Source organism: Anolis carolinensis, chromosome 5 (assembly GCF_035594765.1).
Source record: "Anolis carolinensis isolate JA03-04 chromosome 5, rAnoCar3.1.pri, whole genome shotgun sequence".
Lineage (NCBI taxonomy): Eukaryota > Metazoa > Chordata > Lepidosauria > Squamata > Dactyloidae > Anolis > Anolis carolinensis.
In genome coordinates this window covers 160888643-160911218 of record NC_085845.1, presented here as the reverse complement: position 1 = coordinate 160911218, position 22576 = coordinate 160888643, and the positions used below count along the sequence as shown (strand labels likewise).

Here is a 22576-nt window from a genome sequence, read left to right as displayed (position 1 = left end):
ATATATATATATATATATATATATATATATATATATATCTGTGGAGAGTGGTGTGGCAAGAGTCCTTTGTCACTGGGAAGCCAGCATTAATGTTTCAGTTAATCACCCTAATTAGCATTGGAAAGGTTTGTCTCTTGCCTGAGGGGCATCCTTTGTTCAGTCAATAGCCGTCCTTGGGGCTCCTCTGCCCTCAGAGTGTTGGTTCCCATCTACTGTTCTGATTTTAGAGTTTTTTCATACTGGTAGCCAGATTTTGTTCATTTTCATGGTTTCCTCCTTTCTGTTGAAGTTGTCCACATGCTTGTGGATTTCAATGGCTTCTCTGTGTAGTCTGACATGATAGTTGTTGGAGTGGTCCAGCATTTCTGTGTTCTCAAATAATATACTGTGTCCAGGCTGGTTCATCAAGTGCTCTGCTATGGCTGATTTCTCTGGTTGAATTAGTCTGCAGTGCCTTTCATGTTCTTTGACTCTTGTTTGGGCACTGCATTTGGTGGTCCCTATGTATACTTGTCCACAGCTGCATGGTATTCGGTAGACTCCTGCAGAGGAGAGGGGATCCCTCTTGTCTTTTGCTGACCGTAGCATTTGTTGGATTTTCCTTGTGGGTCTGTAGATAGTTTGTAGGTTGTGCTTCTTCATCAGTTTGCCTATGCGGTCAGTGGTTCCCTTGATGTATGGTAAGAACACCTTTCCTCTGGGTGGATCTTTGTCTTTACTCTCCTGGCTTGCTCTTGGCCTTACAGCTCTTCTGATGTCCATGGTGGAGTATCCATTGGCCTGTATCCATTGGCCTCTCCACAGATATATATTTTTTTCCTTGCCTTGCCTAGTTTCTCCATACCTCACAACCTCTGAGGATGCCTGCCATAGATGTGGGCGAAACGTCAGGAGAGAATACTTCTGGAACATGGCCACACAGCCCGAAAGACATACAACAACCCTGTGATTCCGGCCATGAAAGCCTTCGACACCACATTTACAGATAGTCTAGGAAATTTGCTCAGGAGGGAAAAAAAAGAAATACAGTTTATGCAGGAATGATTCAAGAACTGCAAATAAATTGATAAAACGAAAAGTATAAAATGTACCCTGGAGTTTCTGTATCAACTTCACTTCATAGTGTTCCTGGCATTGATCTTTGTTCCTGCCCTCCAACAGTGTGGAAGATAAGATTAAACTGGTAATGTTTTTCTAAATTTGGGAGTTTTTAATGCAGCCAGATAATTGATCTCTGAAATTTACAGCCAGTGTAGTTTATAGGTTTGAGCACTGGACATGGACACTAGGAGCTAGGAGACCAGTGTACCAATCCTTGCTTGGCTATGGAAACCAACTAGTTGATCTTAGTCAACTTGAAGCCTTAGAAGAAGTCAATGGCAAGTTGCAGAAGTAGGCAATCTTCCAAAAAAACATTCCTGCAATGGGTTCCCCTTTGCTTCACATTAAACAAAAAACATTTTGAAGTCATTTCCCAATTTAAGGTATTTTATGCTGATTCTATACCATATATGGAATTTGACATATTAATGCATATATATGACCTAGAAGCTAAGTGGCATATTTTATAATATTTAGAATATGTATTTGCAGGCTGTTAAGGAAGTTTGGTTGGGTTGTGAGTTTTTCTTTCTTTCTCCCAGTTAGGAGGATCTTTAATGGGCAGGAATATTTCAAATGAATCCATAACAAGGAGGTGATGGAAATGGTCTCGTAATAAGTTTTGGGTATGAACTGGCTGGCAACCAGAGTTTTGAGTTTCTATGCACTTTTTTCAAATCTGTTTTATAGGATAGAAGTGCTCCACCTATGTTACCTATCAGTTACTTTTCTATCATCTGATGCAATTTTCTTCTTCATTTACCAGCAAATCATTTCAGGTGTTAAAGCATCCCTCCTAACAGTGTTGAAACCAAAACCCTACAGTTTTCTTTTCTTTTTCTCCAGATATTAGAGCTGGGTGATTCTGGTATTTGTAACTGAAAATTAACTTTCTCAAGCTCCCATTGAAAAAAACTAACATAAATTCATTCATCTCTATCCGCATCTGAGTTGGCAAATTTGGAATGGCTGTCAGTCCAAATAAACATACATGCCACTGCATTATGCTCAATCATACCATTACATCAGTTTAAGTCAGTATTTTCTATATCAGTGGTTCCCAAACTATGGTCCTGTCAGCTCCAAGAATTCCTGACAGTTGGCCAAGATGGGTCAGGCTTCTGGAATTTCTAATCACATGAGAGGACCAAAGATCGGGAACCATAGTTCTACACAGTGATTTTCCAGACATTTATAATGTGTCTGCACTACATCATCATAAGCACAATGATACCCAAAGTTCAGTCCTAGACAGCCTTAGTTCTATAATTCAGAGGAATTCTAAGCACTCCATTACACTACAAACCCAATTGGATGAAGCCATAGCAGTTTAGGTGGCATGCTAATACTACATGATAAATACACTGGCAAGCCAGAGGTCTCTGCAAAATGGAGATTCTAGGTGTTGGATCTGTGATCACCTGAATGCTGGCCTATAACTACTGAAGATTAGCCCTTTCCTTCTAGCCTCAGATTATATTTGTGCAGTAATGTTCTAAGCAGTCCTCAGTAAGTAAAATCCTCAAGTAGTTAAACATTATTTCATCTAGATGGCTAATAATCTGACAGGGGAGGGGAGTTTAATCTATGTGCAGCATTTTAGCAGAATGTAGATGTAAATGAATAGCAAATGCAGTAGTGCAGAGATTGCCGTATAATTGGATACCATGACCTCATAAGAGAACACTACTTGTGTTAATTCTTATTTAAATAGCCCATGCTGATGATGTACTTAGTCATACATATTCATACAACCACTTAAATTGAGCTCATTTGTAGAAAGCAAGCTGCTACTCTCTCTCTCTCTCTCTCTCTCTCTCTCTCTCTCTCTCTCTCTCTCTCTCTCTCTCTCTCTCTTTTTTTGCCAAAACTCCAATGTGAGTGCTGAGACAAGTGAGGCAACATGATCGGAAATTTACTGCATGTGAAACGTTGTGTGATTTTCAAATGAAAGCCAATACCTGCCAATTCTGATAGGGAAAAACAGCTTTAAGATGTTTCAAAATGGTAATTATCTATGTATACATATGCTAGGACTGGAGGCATTGGACTTAAGAAAATGATACAAGAGATCAAGGAAGGATGAATATGTCAGCTGAAAGGGGCCAAAGCCTTAAAAGTAATCCAATTGTAATAGATATTTCGTAGCTATGGACACTATGATCCAAATCAGGAACACTTAAAGTGTTTATATTTCTTTCAAAAGCTGAGATCTATTCTTTCTAGATTTCATCGTCAATGGCAAGGCATGTAAATTAAATTCAGAAGCAATATTAGGCTATCTTAAGTCATGTATGAAATCCTCCCTCCCTCCCTCCCTCCCTCCTTCTTTCCCCCCCTCCTCCCTCCCTCCCTCCCTCCCTCTCTCTCTCTCTCTCTCTCTCTCTCTCTCTCTTTCTTTCTTTCTTTCTTTCTTTCTTTCTTTCTTTCTTTCTTTTTATAACCAACAAGTCCCCTTTGAGAAATTGGGAATCTTGTCATTTTCTAGTAGTATCAGAGAAAAACCTACAATAAAGAAAAACCTAAAACACAAGACTTGTGTTTTACTCATTTTCATTATTAATAGCTAAGCTATATACTATCACCAAGTTGTCACAGAATGGTTTAGATTTATGTTCTTGAGAAAACCTTGAAAATTGTAATGCAATTTCTTTTGAAACCATCACAGGGCTCTCAACTAAACGTAATGGACAACACCTCTTATCTGTTATGTATCTTTCCTTTTTTGCTTTTGCTTCTTCTTCAAAGAAGGCTTGTTTACAAAATGTAGATTTCATATCTGTGTGAAAGATATCTGAAAGAGCTTTCCAGTTCCATTCCTAATTCTTCATTACAGTATGTGTTTTTATGTTCTCTTACCGGTATGTCAACCTGGCTTTTTTATGATATGGTCTTAAGTGATGAGAAACAATGATTGCGCAGAAGCTGCCATTACCAAATAGCAAAACATTTCCTCAAAACGTATGGATTGCACTCAGATTTAGTGATACTTATTTATAATAGTCCAGGTTAATTTGCCCAATTTATTTCAATGGGTCTACTATGCTTGGATTCAACTCATTCCTTTTCTAAGTTTTGATAAAGCCGTGTCTGGTTTAGTTAACTGCAGTTTCAAGGAATAGATTAAAAGAAATACATCCCTGAAGTAAGTCAATGGCAAGAGAGAAATGGAGCCTTTTACTTTTCATCTTCCTATGTTTTTTCAGGGCTAACTGTAGAGACATGTGACACATTTCATAAAATGAGTTTCATTATTTTTTGTGTTTTTGCATATTCCTAAATAAAACATGGTGAAAATATCTGTCCTTGTTGAGACTATAACCAGTATTTACCTGGGGGCCGGATACTCTCAATTAAGTCAGTTAATTATGAGTGAATAGACACAAGATTTTATTGATGATCTGAAGGAGCAACAAATCCATTGGGATTATAGGAAGTGTCCTCTTCTGGCCATGTGACAACAGTAGTCTCGCTCGTCCCACATCTTTGGCTGAGGTGATATCAGGTTGCACCCTAACACTTGTGTGAGGAGTGAGACTGTGTTGGATTATTTAAACCAGCACAGCTGGTATTGGGGTTTCTTCATCATTTTTGTTGCCCACCCTCCCTGCCTATACATAGCATGAGCATTTCTAATTATATTTGACAGTTAAGTAGGAAGGTTTGACAACCCTGGATTGTTGGACACATTTTTCTTCAATCTCATTATATAGATATAGATAATTTATAGTTATTCTTCTGTGTTATCTGGATTTAACTGATATTTGCTTGTCTTAATTTTTGATGTTCATGTATTTACTCCCATTGGGTTCTCATAGTGAAATAATTTGACTTCCTATGGAATCATGGGCATTGTAATTTTATAAGGTTTTTAGCTTTCTTTACTAAAGAATGCTGGTGGTGCCTCAACAAATCCCAGGATTTCATAACATTGAGACATGACAGTTAAAGTGGTGTCATACTGCATTAATTGTATAATGTAGAGCCAGCATTAGTCTAGAAAAACTTATGCTACCAACTTCATTATCTCAGTTAATCAATGAATACAGTTACTTTTAGTTCTGAAAGTGTTATTCAACTTGCAGTTTGAGCAGGAGATAATACAATTTCCTCCCTCCAACTTTCATTTTGTAAAGCTGCCTAAAAATCAGTACAAGACAGAGTTTTCTAGTCATTAGTTTTTCTTGAACAGATTTTTTGGAGGGTAGGGTGAATGGATATTCTTTTTCATTTCTACTTGATTATGGAGGTCTACAAGAAGTAATGCAGTGTTGGATCCTAACCACTATTCTGTAACAAAGTCCCAAGCATATTTATTTTAAAGTAGCAACCTCATCACATTGAGAGGGGAAAGCATGGGTGAACATCCCTTTAAGAGTAGAGAATCGCCCCTTTACATTGCCAGCAGTCCCGTTTCACGTTCTGCCTTCTCATCACATTCATACCCAAACATGGAAACCTAAGAGCTGGCAATACATTCATCTTACATTCATCACAAGGTCAGTTACTTTTTTGTTTTTAATTAGGAGAAACAACAATATTCCAAAACCAAGAGATCCCTTGCCCTGCCCAAAGCCCCTTACATTAAAGGAGACTGACACCATCTTCCCATGGGAAAAATTGTTCACCCCAAATGCCAGAAAATACAAGAGACAGCAATCCAGGTTAAAACAATTGCTTTCCATGGGATCCTATTGATCTGCATTGAACCCCATAGAATACAAAAGACTGCTGATGGTTGGGTAATGAAACAGAATTGGAAACTTTGATGGTTCCCATCATACCTGTTTTTCAGCTGTAAAGATGTGAGGGTTTTTTTTTCGTGTCAGGAACAACTTGAGTCGCTTCTGGAGTGAAAGAATTGGCCATCTGCAAGGACGTTGCCCAGGGGATGCCCGGATGTTTTGATGTTTTTACTATCCTTGTGGGAGGCTTCTCTCATGTCCCCGCATGGAGCTGGAGCTGATAGAGGGAGCTCATTTGCGCTCTCTCCGAGTGGGATTCAAACCTGGCAGCTTTTAAGTCAGCAACCCAACCTTCACATCACAAGGCTTTAGTCCACTACACCGTCGGGGGCTCCGATGTGAGTAAAATGTGATAAGAGGTAGGAGCTCTGAACATGATTTCTGGCCCATGTTCATAGTTCCCTCCTTTCAGGACATTTCAGCCTCTTTTAAAGCCTGGAACATGTGATAAGCTCTGTGCTTCTCCATGCTAGAAAAGAGGTGGAAGTGGCCTACGAGGGGGAAATTTCTCAGTGTGATGAGGTCGACAGCCAGAGTTCCCTCCTTTCAGGACACTTCTGCCTCTTTTCAACCATGGAGGGCTATGCATGACAGCTGGAAGTAGTTTAACTGATGTGATGAGTTCAGTGGCTCTCCAGGTTTGAATAGAGGCTAAAATGTCCTATGACTGGGACATTTTTCAATGTGGTAAGGTGGTGTCTTACATTTTTCTAAGTCTGCCCACTGATGAGTTCAACCAATCAAGTAAATCAAAGTGTGTGAGTGTGTATGGATTTGCTGTAATGGAAGTATCACACATGTTCTTTTTTTCTTCTCTAACATCAAATAATATGGGATTTCTTAAATTGTTGTTGTGTGTAGCAGTTTCAGACTGCTTTTTTATTTATTAGAGTTAGTCCCATCTTGTATGAAACTGTTGTAAAAAAAAAACCTGGTTTTTCAACACTGCAATCAGCCTGTCCTAGAAAAAGTTGTCGAAGTGTCCGTTCAAATATAACAAGGAAATTTATATTCTCTCCAGGAAAGGGTAAGAGGTCAAAGTTACGTGAATCATTCAAAAGCTTCCTTTAGCAACTGCCTTCTGAAATGTGTGCTTATTCATGTATACCAAGGGATCTAACAACTGTTCTGGAATGTGAGGCGGAAACACAAGCGATACTAACAAAGAGACTTCTCTACTGTCTTGCAGAATATAGCTATAAAATGAACTGCAGAAGAAAACAGAAAGTCAGACACCAAAGCTTGGGTTAAAATAGGGCAAAATGGCATTCACTTATTAACAGTTTTTTAAAAATAAAGTAAGTGAATAGAAGTAGGTCTGGTGTGGAGGGGAATTCCTATATAATTCCCATTGCAAGATGCAACATTTTCCCCTGGAACCCCAAGGCATTATCTGAACGTGCTAATCAAAGGGAAAACCCTGTACCCTTTACACTATTTGAGTTAGTAATTCATTGATATTGCTAAAATACCATAACAACAGAGATCAGTGTTATTTTTTGCTTTAACAAGTGTTTTATTGTTATTTTTTGTAGACATTTTTTTCTTGCATTCTTAGAGGCATTTTAATGGAAGTGTCAAGTTTTATGCCATTATTTTATTAATTCAAAGATTTGTGTAAAAAGTGAATAAATGTAAGGCAAGGCATTGGAATAGGATATAACAAGCAACAGAAGGGATTCTCTCCCTGTAATAATGGTAACAAAGTATTGGGGGGGGGGGCAGTTTCTGTATGATATCATTTTAAAATCTGTGTTGCCTCTTTATGTGGATCTTTCACAGCAGGAAGGTGTTGTTTCCTTTTTTAGTACTGGTAATTTGAAAACAAATACCACTGTCTTGCTAGGAAAAAAGCAAATGTTAAAAATTTTGGATTTAGCAAACAACAAAAACAGATCTACCTAGATTCTATTCCTTGAAGTGTTCCACAATAGAATACTTCAGGCAACACAAAGGTTTTAGGTGATGGAAACATTCACAGAAACAGATGAGCCCATATCATTCTCCACAGCCTTGATCCAACAATTAGTTTCTGAGACTCATATGGACTGGATTTATAGTTCCTGCTCAAGCACTCTCTTCCATGTAGTGAAAAGTTTAGGAACTCTGTGAACAGCAGCAAAGGCAAAGAACCTCTTCACATTTACCAAAATATTCTTTGAGCCTTCTTTGGGGATGGAGCCCCATGCCAGTCATCACACAACATTATGTGACTTCCAGTAGAGGGCCTATTGTATTGCTGGCTCCACCACACTTCTGCCCTATTTGGGTGACACTTCCAACATGTGATGGGGGAAGAATTGCCACACCAAAGTGGCGCATAGGGCGACAGAGTAGCCCCTTAAACCTGCCATTTTTCCACATTTGCTGGAGAAACGGCATTGGAGGGGGGGGGGTCCCCTGTGTGACAAGGTCAAAATAAAGATATCTGATTAAAACAATATCATTACACTATCTTGTACTCAGAGGAAGACAAAGGCAAACCTCCAATCAACAAAAGTTGCTGAGAGAATCATGATATCATGATAGCTTCATCAAAAGGATTATTCGAAGTCAGAAACAACTTGAAGGTACACAGGAACAAAAAAAATGTGCCAAGGAGCCATGGTCTATGTTCAAATCACTGCCAATGTACTAATTCAGTTGTATCTCTTTCTCACCTCCCTTTGTAATTTTTTTCTGTTCAAACAATCCTTTTTGGAAGTCTAAGGTAGAATGCCAAAGAAGCTTGAAGACTACTTCACTTCTGTGCTTTATCAAAAGGGAAGTTGTTCCAAGAAACAAAAACTTTGGCTCTGCTATTATATTCCTTCTAATCAAGTCAATTTCCCCTCTATTTTGTGTTTTTAATCTTAGGCTAATGTTCCTTGTTAATTTTGTATTATGGTAATTTCTTTCTGCTAAACTAACGAGATACTGTGTTGAACACAAACCACTGTGTACACTGCAGGCAATGACAGTCACACAGTGAAGGACATTTTAGAACTCTGTTATTGAAACAAGAGAACAGATTCTTCTGCCTAAGTTCAAAAAATTCCAGCTGTTCCTGTCATCCAGTCATACCAAACTTCTGCTAACTTTTGAAGCCTTTTATAAGCTTATTATGTAGTTTCATATGCAAAAGAGACACAGCTTGTTGTGCATAAAATATGCACACTATGGGATTTTTTTATTACTGTTTTACCTGCCATATTCACGGTGGACTAAGTTTCATGCCACAGCTGTAAAACATCCCATTTTGCTACAGGACCTCTTGCACCGTTTCCATCATAGCCACTGGGGGTTTTGTTGGTGTTATTTTGTGTTATTGTTTTTAATGACACCAGTTCTGTTCAGTGGTAAATGAACTGGCTATTCTTAGAAGTGATAAATCAGTTTCTTAACCAGGATTATTAATATCATGGAAACAAAACCAGCTCAATGAGAAGGGACTGATTACAGAGGGTATACTTATTTCCAATATTCCTATCTGTTCACTGCAACAACATTCTGGGTTAAAGTGAAGGGAACTGCATGGAATGTCTTTCATTATTCTGCTTTAGACCCAGTTCAAATGTTAAGGATCCATTTTCAGAACTGCTGTTCTCAACGATTTTGCATGGATGTGCTTGTCCACATACTTTCCCCTGTCACTCAATTCACTAAAAATATATAAAAATAGTCCCAGAGCTTGAGAATGTCATTATTTGCATCATAATTCCAAGAACTTGGAAATTGACATGGATCGGTGAAAAAGCTACTTATTCATCTCATATTGAACACTCGGGTCTTGTTTCTGCTCTTGTAATTAACTTCCATAAACAAACAATGGTTGCTGGATATTGCCAATATCAAATCTTACTACATAGCCTTGCATTTTGGATTTTAGATAGGAATGTTAATTGATCTGTAAACAGGCATTTAGTTTCCTATACACATAGCTAAAAGGCAGTGGCAAAACTGAGAGAACATCTTTCTGTAGCCATTAAAACAGGATGTTTTTCTTTATCACCCTACACCCTACAGCTTGGAAAGGTTGGTAGAAAATATTGGTTGCATTCCTCCCGAAGTCCAACACTATGCCACCATTTTTTGTGATGTTCAGTTTCAAATATTATTCAGAATCAATGATACTATGGTCAATTGAATAATCCATATCATAGTAAATATTCTTATTTCCTTTTAGTTTAACATCAATAATATTACTGTCAATATCATATTAGTTACATTCAGTTATCCACAATTGCCTTATGAATATTTTTTTCTTCACTATCCACACTTCTTATAAAGAAAAGAAGTATCAACAGATAAAAACAAAGAAGTGATTCCTATGCAAAAAAATCTGAAGAAATTAAACTTGATATTTGTACAAAATAAAACAACAATCAAAATCATCATCGCTAAAAGATATTTTGGTGAATCCATCTTCTTTATTTTTGTGCAAGCTGTTTTGGGGATAAGGTTACAATCAAAATGTATAGACTTATCCTCTATGTCATTATAGTATGTTCCACAGTATTCTTCTCCAGGGAATCATTTACAGTACAAGCCTTGTATTGTAAATATCTATCTGGATTACTAAAATTAGTGACTAGGTTGCTGACATGAGACAAACTATTTAGCAATGCAAAATACCACAAGGAATAATCTAAACAATGAAGACAGCCCTCATTACACTAATGTGTGGATAATATGAACTTTAATACATTTTAATCCCTACATTAATTGTTTGGGTAATGAGGGAGCCATTTGTAATGGAATTTAAAAAGCACTCTTTCCCAATAATGGGTGAATATGCTGTTTGTTCTGGTAAATTGAAACCAATTCACAAAATCAATTTACAGTGACAGTGTTCTGAATATATGGTGGGAAACATAGCTGTTTGCTTGATCAGACCTTTCTGCTAAGCCATTTCAGATGCTCTGATGGATATGAGGCTCCATGGTGAAACAAATCTTTCCATAATTTTGATGCCTTATCTCTGACAGAAGAAGATAACTGGATAGGCATTGACATAGAAAGGAATATTGTTAACAGTTGTTAGTTTATTTTATATCTCCAGCTTGAAATATGGACAAGTGTAGTGGTTCATCTAGCACAACATTTACTCTTTGATAATGGCTCTAACATTGGCTTTGTTTCAGAGTCTTCTTTAACAAGTACTATCCCTCAAGCACATTTTTCCTATTACCTAATGCAGTGGTTCCCAGCTTTTGGTCCTCCAGTTGTTTTTGGAACCAGTGACCTAATGGAAGATGCTATTTAAATGGTTCTCCCCCACCCTCCTCCAATCTTGTGGGCTTAGAGACGTAGCTTCTTTGATTGAGTCTATCTATGAAGAATGTGGTGTTCCTCTTTTTCTACTGCCTTCTATCTTACTAAGCACTGCATTTTCTAGTTAGACATGTCTTCTGAAGATATGGCCAAAGTACAACAGTATTGGTTTAGTCATCTAGGACTCTAGGCAAAGTTTAGATTTGCTTTGTTCTAGGACCCATGTATTTGTCTTTTTAGTAGACGCAGTATCCCTAGAACTCTTTTCCAGTACATTTTAAATAAGTTCATTTTTTTTCTCCTTTCTCTCTTTTTTCTTTTCTTCTTCTTTCTAAATCAACTCATATTCTTTACTTTCGCTGTATATGAATAAAAGCTAAATAAAAATTTAAAAAATAAGTTCATTTTCCTCCTGTCATTTTGCAACACCCAACTTTCACAGCCATGCATAGAAACTGGAAATAAAATAGCATGGACCTCCCTAACTTTAGCATTCAATTATATATCTTTATACTTTAGGATGCTGTCTATTTCCTTCATAGCTGCTTTTCCTAGTCCTAATTTCTGTTTAATGACTGAGCAAAACTATATCTTGAAAATCTTGAATTATTTCAATGACTTCACTGTCTACTTTAAAGTTATGTAAATAATCTCTGGCCATTATAATGGGCCCTCAGTATCCTTGTGGATTTGGTTCCAGGGCCCTATGCAAATAGCAAAAAACCCCAAGCCAAGAAAGAAATAGATAACGGAATCACTATTAACAAAATGGCATATAATAGTACTACAGGAGGCAAGCTCTAGCCACTAGACATTCTTCTTCACTCTCCATCTTCAGGGATCATGCCAGCTGCTTACTTCTGCCCTTGAGACTGCCATGGATTAGCATTTAGGAGTAACAAAAAAGACTAAAGCAACACTGAAGAATATTTGTAAGCTTTCATCTGTTCTTCTTGTATATAATCAACATCCATTTTTCTGTACTGTAAATTAGTAAATGTGGTGCTCTTCCTTTACAAATAAAGTTTTATTTTTTCCCTGATTTCAGTCAGCACAGAACCCTGACCGAATCAGGACTCCTAGATTAAAACATTTTATGTTTTTTGTAGCAGACATGGCCGAAATGTGATTTTCAGACCATATATGTGTTGCACTCACATTCTCAGATCTTCATATATTTCTAGGCCAGAAAACTGGATTATTTGGTCCCCAGTCCCATTATAATTGTCTACTGTTGATTCATATGAAAGGTATCAACTGCAGAAACCATTTTAGTGAAATCACTGATTCATTGATTTTATTTATATAATGCCTCCCAACACACTAGGACCTTGAAAGCAATACACAACAGATAAAACACTTAAAACAATGTAGATATATTTCTTTTAAAAATAAAACAGTCTTTAAGAACTTTTAAAAACAGCCTAAATAGTTTGTAAAATATGTTGAAATAATAATTTAAGACAAGCAGAGTTGTTTCAAATACCAAAGCCAGGTGAAATTTAGTTGCCCACCAGACACTCAAAATAGGTAAACCATACCTACCATCTTTTGACGGTAAGTTCTACAGTTGAGATAATGCTACTTAGAAAGTCTTATAGCTTGTGCTCATCAGTTATGAAATGCTGGGACATTCAACAGGGCCTTCACTGAAGATCTCTATATTGGGCAAATACCAATATTGGAACGGGATGTTACAATATTGGAAGGGGATGTTTCAGACATGTTGCATATAAACCACTTAGGGCTCTTTAGGACAAACCCGCCATCACCTTGAATTCTGCTGAGAAGTAAATTGAAGAACAATGCCATTCTTGTAAGATCATTGTTAGATGTTCTCAAAAGTGCTCACCTGAGACCAGCACAGGTTTAGCCTTCCCATTAACCACAACAGTAGTAAAGTATGGATGTTTTCATATAAAGGCAACAGCTGTGCTTTAAATATTCAATGGTTTAACCCTTGGTAGCTAAAAGTACCTCAATTAGTCATGATGAACTGAGTATTCTCGCTTTTTCCTGTTTTAAGAAAGGTACTTCAAATGTATCAGGCCACTTGTTAGAAGATATGATCCTGTGTGATCTCAAAGTTCCATTATGCACGGCAGTCACTCTTGCAATGTGCCTAAAATCCACTAAACCACATCCTCTTCATCAAAAAGGATAAATATTTAGTAATCCTCTTTCATGCTAGAAATTGGTTGAAATAAGAGCTTTTTCACTAGACAGAGCTGCTGATTTTCATCCAGCTGGAAGACAGTTTTTATTCAGAAGGCAGAAGATTCATTGAATAGAAGCTTATGAAATCTTTATGTATAAACAGTGAAACAAATGGAGTTATAGCAGAAGAGATTTGTTCTGTAATACCGAATATAATTCAATGCAATGGGCACCGAAGCCAAATCTCATTAGCGGGGGGTATATTTGTGTTTGCTAGATTGAAGCTATTTGTGTTGACTGTTTAGTCCTATGAGGCTTCCCTCGCTTCTCTTTGGCCTGTAATGTGTATGGCTGCTTGTCTTTTTCAGGCCAGTCCTTTATAAATTCTTGGATAAACAATCTTATCACATGGTAACAGACAAATTCAACATGCACAGATGGGTTGGAATTGAATAAAATCTCCAATTTATAGCAGGATTCACCATCCTTGTGTAGAGATTTCAGCTGAATAGCTGGATATAGATGTGTTGGTTGTGTCCACAGCTGTGTTTATGGATTTTTGGCTTCTTAACCTAGTTTATTACCAGTCATGTAGGAATGGACAAGACTATTTTTCTTACAGCTCCATAAGTGCTGAAAAGAATGGTAATGATCTGTAGCCCACAAATTCTTGTGCGTTTGAGACAAATGTTCATGACAGACTAAAACGCTTAATCAAGGATGATCTTAATTATGCAGGTGTGAAAAATTGGTTCCATCAAGTTACTTTTTAATGGATTTAGCCAGTCAATACCTCCCAGAGAAAACAAAAAATCTGACATAATTTACTTATATAAATTGCACAATTGCATGCTTGAAATGCATCCAAAAGATGTCTTTGAAGACATATACATATTTGAAATACATGCAGAAAATATTTCTAAATTTTATATAGGTATATTTTAATCAAACTTCAATTCATGTATCTATTAATGTGAAGATAAATGCATAGAAAATATGTTTCAAAGCAAATCCATAGTTTCGCTGTTTAAAAAAATGTGGGGGTGAGGTGAAAATAATATTTGCATGGAACTGAGACAGAATGAACGTGGGAGTAGAAAAATGATGGAGTACCATTAAAAAGATTCGGAAAATCTGCTTAGTGCAAATTTCAGTTGGTGAGTATCTGGGACAAGATCAGTCAGTTACAGGTTTTATTCTTCCCACCCTTCCAGAGCAATGCCTCTTCACCACCTTTATTTACAAGACTTCATCTATAAATAAATACAATTCTAGAAATATACATAAGAACATTGTTCCATGTCCAGGGCCAAAGCCAGATATTTTTTTGGGGGGGGGGGGGGGTTGAAACTTTTTTTTAGCAAATCATGAAAAGTAGTTCCATAACGCAAAGTAATTTAGAAATCAGGCTCTATCGATAAACTTCAGTGAACACTAAAGACAGATAAACTTCAGTGGATACTCATGGGGATTTGGTTAACCAGTTAAAATTCACAAGAAAACCAAGTTTTTTTTAAAAAAAAATAAATCGGGGGGGGGGGGGGTTTGAACCCCTAACCCCCCCCCCCTTGACTACAGCCCTGTCCATGGCATATTTTCTCATACCTGTTCAAATTATTTATAAATTGAGCATAAGAAAGTTCATTCTGACTGACATCATTTGCTGTTGGTTCTTTATAACCAGAGGCATTAAGAATTCAAGCTTTGTATATGAAGCATGTACTTTGCCATTCAGTTATAGTTTCTGATCCATTCTGGGTGCAAAACACAAGAGAAGCATAGAAAAATATTAAATTCAATGGATTAACCATAGGTCTTACAATTAAGGGAATTCCTTTTAACTCTTACTTTGACCTAACCCCATAGCACCAAATGGTTCACTGATTGTTAAAGCAGGACACATCTACAACTTCCACATATTTGACATGAGATAGTATACAGAACTGGAACAGGTCAACTCAACTACTTTCCTAACATACACCACCGAATTGTATAATCAATAAGGCTGTGAAAATTTTCATTTGTGCCTCATTTGTCGTAAGTATTTCATAAGATTTGCATACGACTCAATATTAAACTCAGGAGGCACCCACGCAAAAAACATAAGATTTAAAAAACACTGACCTATGCCTTTCAGAAGATTCTGGGTACTGCAATTGAAGGGAGATGTTGACAAGCTGGAATGTGTCCAGAGGAGGGTAACTAAAATGATCAAGGGTCTGGAGAACAAGCCCTATGAGGAGCGGCTTAAAGAGCTGGGCATGTTTAGCCTGCAGAAGAGAAGGCTGAGAGGAGACATGATAGCCATGTACAAATACGTGAAGGGAAGTCATAGGGAGGAGGGAGCAAGCTTGTTTTCTGCTGCCCTGCAGACTAGGACGCAGAACAATGGCTTCAATCTACAGGAAAGGAGATTTCACCTGAACATCAGGAAGAACTTCCTCACTGTGAGAGCTGTTCGACAGTGGAACTCTCTGCCCCGGAGTGTGGTGGAGGCTCCTTCTTTGGAGGCTTTTAAGCAGAGGCTGGATGGCCATCTGTCGGGGGTGCTTTGAATGCGATTTCCTGCTTCTTGGCAGGGGGTTGGACTGGATGGTCCATGAGGTTTCTTCCAACTCTACTATTCTATGATTCTATGAAGAGCTATGTAACAGTCACAGATGCCGCTTCTCCCCAAAAGGGCTGGGTTTGGTTCCTCCAAAGGGCCCTGAGGAGGATGGTGAAGCTGGAGTGGAAGACAACCCCACTCTTTCCCCAAAATAGGGTTGTGAGGGGGGCCCTTGGTGGGCGGGTGGGAGGGAGGGATGCTTGGATAGATGGCTGTGCAAGGAAGAAGTCCCTCTGGCACATGGCTAGCCCAGAGAGAGACATGCAGAGAGCACACTCTCATTGAGGCTTTAATGTGGGAAGCGAGCAGAATTCGGGAAAATGTAGTTAAAGGTCTTTTGAATTCTCTGCCACAGAGGTCACCACCTTCCCAAACAACATTACCCGGATTTCTGCTTATTGCCTTGTGCTGCTGCCTCCTCCCTGAATGTGTTGGTGGAGGAAAACCTATGTTCATTCTCTAAAGGGATTTAAAGATAAAGGGGGATTCTTGAGAGTTTAATTAAACCTGTGAGGTAGCCAAAGTTAAGAGGCAGAGTTTACCTAATAGGTTTCTTCCTCTTCTTCTTCGTCTTCTTCTTCTTCTTCTTCTTCTTCTTCTTCCTATTAAAAGGGTAGACAGGCATCTGTTGGGTGTGCTTTGACAGTGCTTTTCCTGCCTAGTAGAAGGGGGCTGGACTGGATGACCCCTGGGGTCTTCCAGTAAAATGGTACGGTTAAGTTTGTTGGTTACAATTCCCTAAAAATCAGTGGATGTGCAAATCTTTCTTGGGGGGAATGATGCACTCGTTATGTTGTATCATTGAAATAAAAATTGTTCATTAAAAGCTTGTAAAATTCCCACAAGTCAGTGAGTATGTGAAACTTGGCGGGGGGGGGGGGGGTAACAGTGGAAAATGTGTTATATCATTGTAGCAAGTTTCAGTTCATCCCAATAATTCTAAAAATGAGGGAGAAAGAAGTCCTGGAAGCTCCCACCCCTTACACAATTACATAACAAAAAGGTAACAAAAATTTTGTTATATCGATATGGACTCCTTACAATATTTTAGAAACACTTTAGAATCAATTAGTTGCCCTCCCCTTAATTTAGTAATGAATATTGAAACTTTTTTTCATTGATCGCACAGGCCTAATAATCACCTGTGGGCCAGACCATACATACTGGACCACTAAGATGTCTGCAGTTCACTTGGGACTGACCCATATTTTGGATGGGAAGATGGCATGGCAGTCCACCACCCAGGATTCCTCATGGGATCTTCCCACTGTGTAGTAGGGAAGCCCACATCTGCTTCATCCCAAATCAGCCCTGCCAAATATCAATTTATAACTGCAAAGGTAGGTATCAAGCCATAGCATAACAATAGAGTACTATTGCTTCTACTACATATCAATTACTGTTTTGTTCTGTGTTTGGGCAAAGGAAGGACCAACTGGAACTTATGGATGAACCGAACAATTACATCATTCAGACAGCTGCTCATCAATGCATCTTACCTGTTAAGACACATGACAGACTAGGAAGAAACCTTTACACCTCTTACCCCTGCATTGGACTAATCAAGAGATCTGGTTATAGTGGTCAGCAGGGTACCCTAGTTCCACTGGATTGATTGCAGATACAGTGGAAAAGTAAATACTGTAAGTTATGGAAAGAAAGCAATGTTGTATGTCTTTGTTTTACAGAGTCCTTTCCATCCTATTGATGAAGGGATTTGCAAATGTTGGCAAATTCTTAATAAAAAACCAAAAACCAAAAACCAAAATTATGCACTGGCCAAATTGAGTAGGTACAACTATTCCAAGCAAGAAAATGTCTATTCTTTACCTGCTCTGTCACTGTTCAAGATGAGCAGCCAGTCAGCAAAGGAAAGAGAGAGAAAATGAGATACGCACAACAACCACATGCAAAAGCAGAGCTGACAGATTTATCCCTCCCTGTTTCAAGATGCCATTTTAAATTATTTCAGAAGGAGCTTCAGGGAAATTTATTGCAAACAGCTGTGGAGCTAAAAGAATCTGATAGCAGTATGGCAGCCTGGTATCAGATGGGCAATAAAACATATTATTGAATTAGTCCATTGATTATAAGGTTGATCAGAAGGTGGGAAAGTATAAAATAGAGACATCCCTCCTCGTGCATTCCCAAATCCATTTTAAGCCTAATAAGTGAGATGCAACATTTTTAATCCCATCTAAATTTAGTTTGAAACATTAAACTAATAACAATGGTTCACAATCAATATAGAATCTTTCTCTATCTCATCTGATATTATAGAAGTTTGATACATTGTCATACTTGGTAAAACCAAATCTAGTCATTGATCACTGAATTGGATTTATTTATACATACTACTAATGAAAATGAGATCAATTAGGAATATGTAAGTCAACCATTTTTATCCCTCAACAGATAAAAACAAATGGCAAAGAGATGTTAATGAGACTCTTGCAGTATATTTACAGTTTCAATTTACTTTTCAAGTGAGCTTTAGTGGAGGAGAAAATTCATGGGTCATTTAAAATTGATTTTTGAGTTTTCTTATGCACTGATCCATAGAGACAGTGAAACATAATTCCATGTTGTGATTGGTATAAAAACTTCAAGCATTTGTAAATCAATCTGTTGATGTTGTTTACAATCACATACAAATAGTTACTTAGCTGAGGTTCTCTGTAGCCTTAGAAATCATGCTTTAAAAACATGCATTTTAAAGCTATTACACATGTTCTCAGGATAAAGACAAAAGAAAGAGAAATACACACTATATGTTAAATAGATCACAATTTAGATTCATACAGTTGGAAGAGACTGCAAGGGCCATCCTGTTCAACATCCACCATGTCAAAATACAGAATCAAAGCACAAATGGCTATCCAGCCTCTCTTTAAAAGGTGCCTCCTGAAAAGGAGGCACCATCATAATCTGACAGTATATTCCACTGTTGAACAGCTCTTGCCATCAGAAAGTTTTGTCTAAGTGTTACATTTATCTTTCATACATGTGGAAACTTAACTGCATTTTTTAGAGTTTGCACTGGCCTGAGACAATATCTGTGTTTTATACACAGTTCTCAAAAAGAAATTAAAAGCTTTGAATAAACTTGGCAGGACAAAGCAAGTCTATTCAAAGCTTTAGAGTAAGTATAAAAATTCAGCCAGGTGATGCGGTCAAATTTGGGGTCTTTTGTGTCCCTCTTCATGGCATTTCTGAACAACCTAGGCAGATTGAGAGCTCTGGAGATCATGAAAGGTTGTGGGGCCTTTTTTCCTGTGCTTTTTATGTTCACATCAAAGTTATTGCTCAGTTTAAAATGTTCCTTCCACAAAAGTCAACGGCCTTTTATCTTTGAAATAAGACCCTCAGAAGCAGATGCTATGGCTACAAATTTGACCCACAACTATTTAAAAGATAGAAGAGTGTTAGCTATTTCAATAGTTTCCTTTTCCTTCAAATTGATGTGTAATCTAAAGAATTCCACTTTACTTTCTAAACGGTTTTTTTAGGTTCTTATTTTGCCTTGATTGTCCTGTTCTTGTCTCATTTTCTTTTAACTTATCTCTTTCTGGAGGAATTTTAAGTGAGCATGTTGATATATTTGAGTGAGGGGACTGGAATTTCACCCCTTCCAAGGAAAAGGTGGCTGCAAACTTTTCTTTTTTTTATTTGTTTTTTGCACACAGGAAAGAATGTTTTAAATTTATTTTCTTTCTTTCCTTTTAAAGAATAAAACTGAAGAAAAGTTAAGGCAAATCTTGAATCTCTCGAATGGGGAAAATGCACCAGAATAAGCCCAGGTGCTTCATAGCAGGTCCCTAAAACAGCTTGAATAGATGAAATACCACTAAACAACCTGTAAGTAAATTGAACTGCATTCCTACTTCAAACAGATTTTTACTGTTAGGCACCGACAGCTACTCAAAATCTGAGTCCTTGCTACCCAACCTGCACAAGTGCTCAGATGACCTCATCACACTAGGGCATGGATCCACTTTAAATCCGGTTGCTGCCTCCTGCAGAATTCTGGGGCTTGTAGTTTAGAGAGAGTTCTTTAAAATGTTCAGCCAGAGATGTCCTGGGCCTCCCTAAACTACAAACCCCAGAATTCTGCAGGAGGCAGAAACCAGATTTAAAGTGGATCCATGCCCTAGTGTGAGTAATACTTCATCACTGGGATCAAGTGAGATGTTATTGTTGAACAATCCAACAACAACAAGAAGAGCTTGTATTAAACTCTGTTATAAGCCAGTGCCTCCAGACTGTTCAAAGGGTGAAATTTATTTTGAACAGTTAAATAAAAGAAATAACCAAGTTACTAACACTGAGCAATCTTTTCAAACTTTTACACTGAAGCACCTGGAAGAACCCCAAAGCTTAGCAAATTTCTTTAGAGCAGAGAAAAAATTCAGCAGAGGAAAATGCAGTTTAATAATATAGATCGGTTTGGGAATGGGCTGACACAAAGGTGTTGGAACTGACTGAGTCAAGACCAGTATTTATACAAAGAGCAGGTGATGAAAACCTTACTCAGACATTACAAACACATCAAGTTATATTGTTTATAACAGGTTGGAACTCACAAATAGAGGCACGATTTTCTCACAATAGGCTTTTCAAATATTCCCTGTAAGAATATTTCCACGAGCTACCAACACATTAAAAAAACCCTTGGAACAGCACATGTTAATCAAAATAATGCTACCCCACATAACTTGACAGATAGAGAATCTTTCATCACTCCCTCCTAAACAAGCTTCTTGCAAATACCCTTTGAAAGTTACAAGTGATATTACTGAAGAACTAATGGAGAAAGAAGTGTTTGATTCTCTTACTTTCTCCTCTAAGAAAGAATAAACTGGCTAAATAGGATGAGTTAAAAGAAATGTTGTTAGCTATTGGTTCTTCTACACTACTCACCTTGATATATTCCAACAAGAAACTCCCAGGGGAAAGCTGCAGGAGAGAGCACTGTACAGTTTCACTGATGTTGTCAGAGGAGGGAAAGAGGGTTCCTGAACTTGAACATTAACTCTCCAGTTCAGAAAATGACGAATATTGAAGAATTTTTTTTTAAAAAAAACCTTCAATTAAACTAGCATTAGAGGAAAGGAGTATTCTTACTAAACTCACAAAACATTTATGTTGGCCTACAAACATTTTGTTGCCTAAAACATTAGCCCTGTTTTCTGAGTATAGTTGGCCTCCTGATAAAAGACACCAGTTGTCTTTTATCAGCTCTAGTTTTTGAGATACAGAACATATGCCATATACCAGTCACTATCTGTTCACTCAGAGAAAATCATGATAACCATATCTAAGTTGATGTAGTCTATCCAATGCAATTTTCTGGATCATTGCCCCAAATAACTTCAAGTACATGCTTAAAAACCAAGACATCAAGGAAAAAAATGTTGTTGGGCTGTGTAATCAGTTGATCAGTCTATCATTATCCAGCACAGATCCTATAGTTGCAACTATGTAACATATTATAATTTCCCAAATGTCAGGATTTACACTTCCTGCTGGATGATTTCAAAGTGGAATTTGAAGTAGTTGCGGAGATGACTGCTTTGCAAGGATAATAACAGCCTCTCCAGGATCCTTTTCTTCTCTTAACTAAATGGCAATCAATCTGCCTGGATCAAATAGAACTTTTTTTTCAAACCAAATGCAGTGTGAAGATAAGACCATGACTTCTATATCCATGCAACCTGAACCTGCTGCACAACATTGCGACTGAGTAGATTGGGAGCAAGGACTTGAACTTGTGAAAATATATAATCTGGAAATCCCACATTTACGTAAATTTCCCAAATGTCTGATTAACATTTTCTGCTGTGGTAAAAAATACCAACTTACTCTTCCTTGTTGAAATATTTTTGGTTAGGGAACAAATATTCAGATCTTGCTTTCAACAATTATGTTGCCAAATTTAGTATATTACTGGTTCAAGAAACATGGGCCTGTGAGAAATTGGAGTTAGACCATTTTGCCACATATACACTAAAAACTTTGCCTATTACAACACATGGGAGAGCCAGAGGAAGTTTAAGTGAACATATTTCCACAAAACTTCAGGTTGCTATCTCCAGGCTCAATACTCTTACTCCGTTTAGCTACAACATTTGCTATTAGATTACGATCTACTTGGTTGCTATTATTATTATTACAGTAGAGTCTCACTTATCCAACATTCATTTATCCAACATTCTGGATTATCCAACGCATTTTTGTAGTCAATGTTTTCAATATATCGTGATATTTTGGTGCTAAATTCGTAAATACAGTAATTACTACATAGCATTAATGTGTAATGAACTACTTTTTCTGTCAAATTTGTTGTATAACATGATGTTTTGGTGCTTAATTTGTAAAATCATGACCTATTTTGATGTTTAATAGGCTTTTTCTTAATCTCTCCTTATTATCCAACATAATCGCTTATCCAACGTTCTGCCGGCCCATTTATGTTGGATAAGTGAGACTCCACTGTATTATTATTATTGATGTCTAATCTATTTGGCATCTTACTGGGTTGTTGTGTGTTTTCCGGGCTGTATGGCCATGTTCCAGAATACTTCTGGATCATGGCCATACAGCCCGGAAAACACACAACAACCGTGTGATCCCGGCCATGAAAGCCTTCGACAACACATTGACATCTTACTGTTTGTTGACTGAGGGCAAGATGGATTTAACATGAATAGAG

General features: G+C 37.6%; 1 protein-coding gene across 24 annotated transcripts in view; it reads left to right on the top strand.

Annotated features, from left to right (window-relative positions):
- The window catches only part of mgat4c (MGAT4 family member C), a 432147-nt gene that overhangs the window by 179296 nt on the left and 230275 nt on the right, over nucleotides 1-22576 (top strand). For 3 of the 24 annotated variants that reach the window (XM_062982761.1, XM_062982764.1, XM_062982779.1), the window contains one exon: nucleotides 16994-17204. The exons of the other annotated variants lie outside the window; for them this stretch is intronic. The gene's annotated coding sequence lies outside the window, so the exon portion shown is untranslated. Of the gene's footprint in view, nucleotides 1-16993; nucleotides 17205-22576 lie in introns of those variants that run through there. 24 annotated transcript variants of the gene reach the window in all.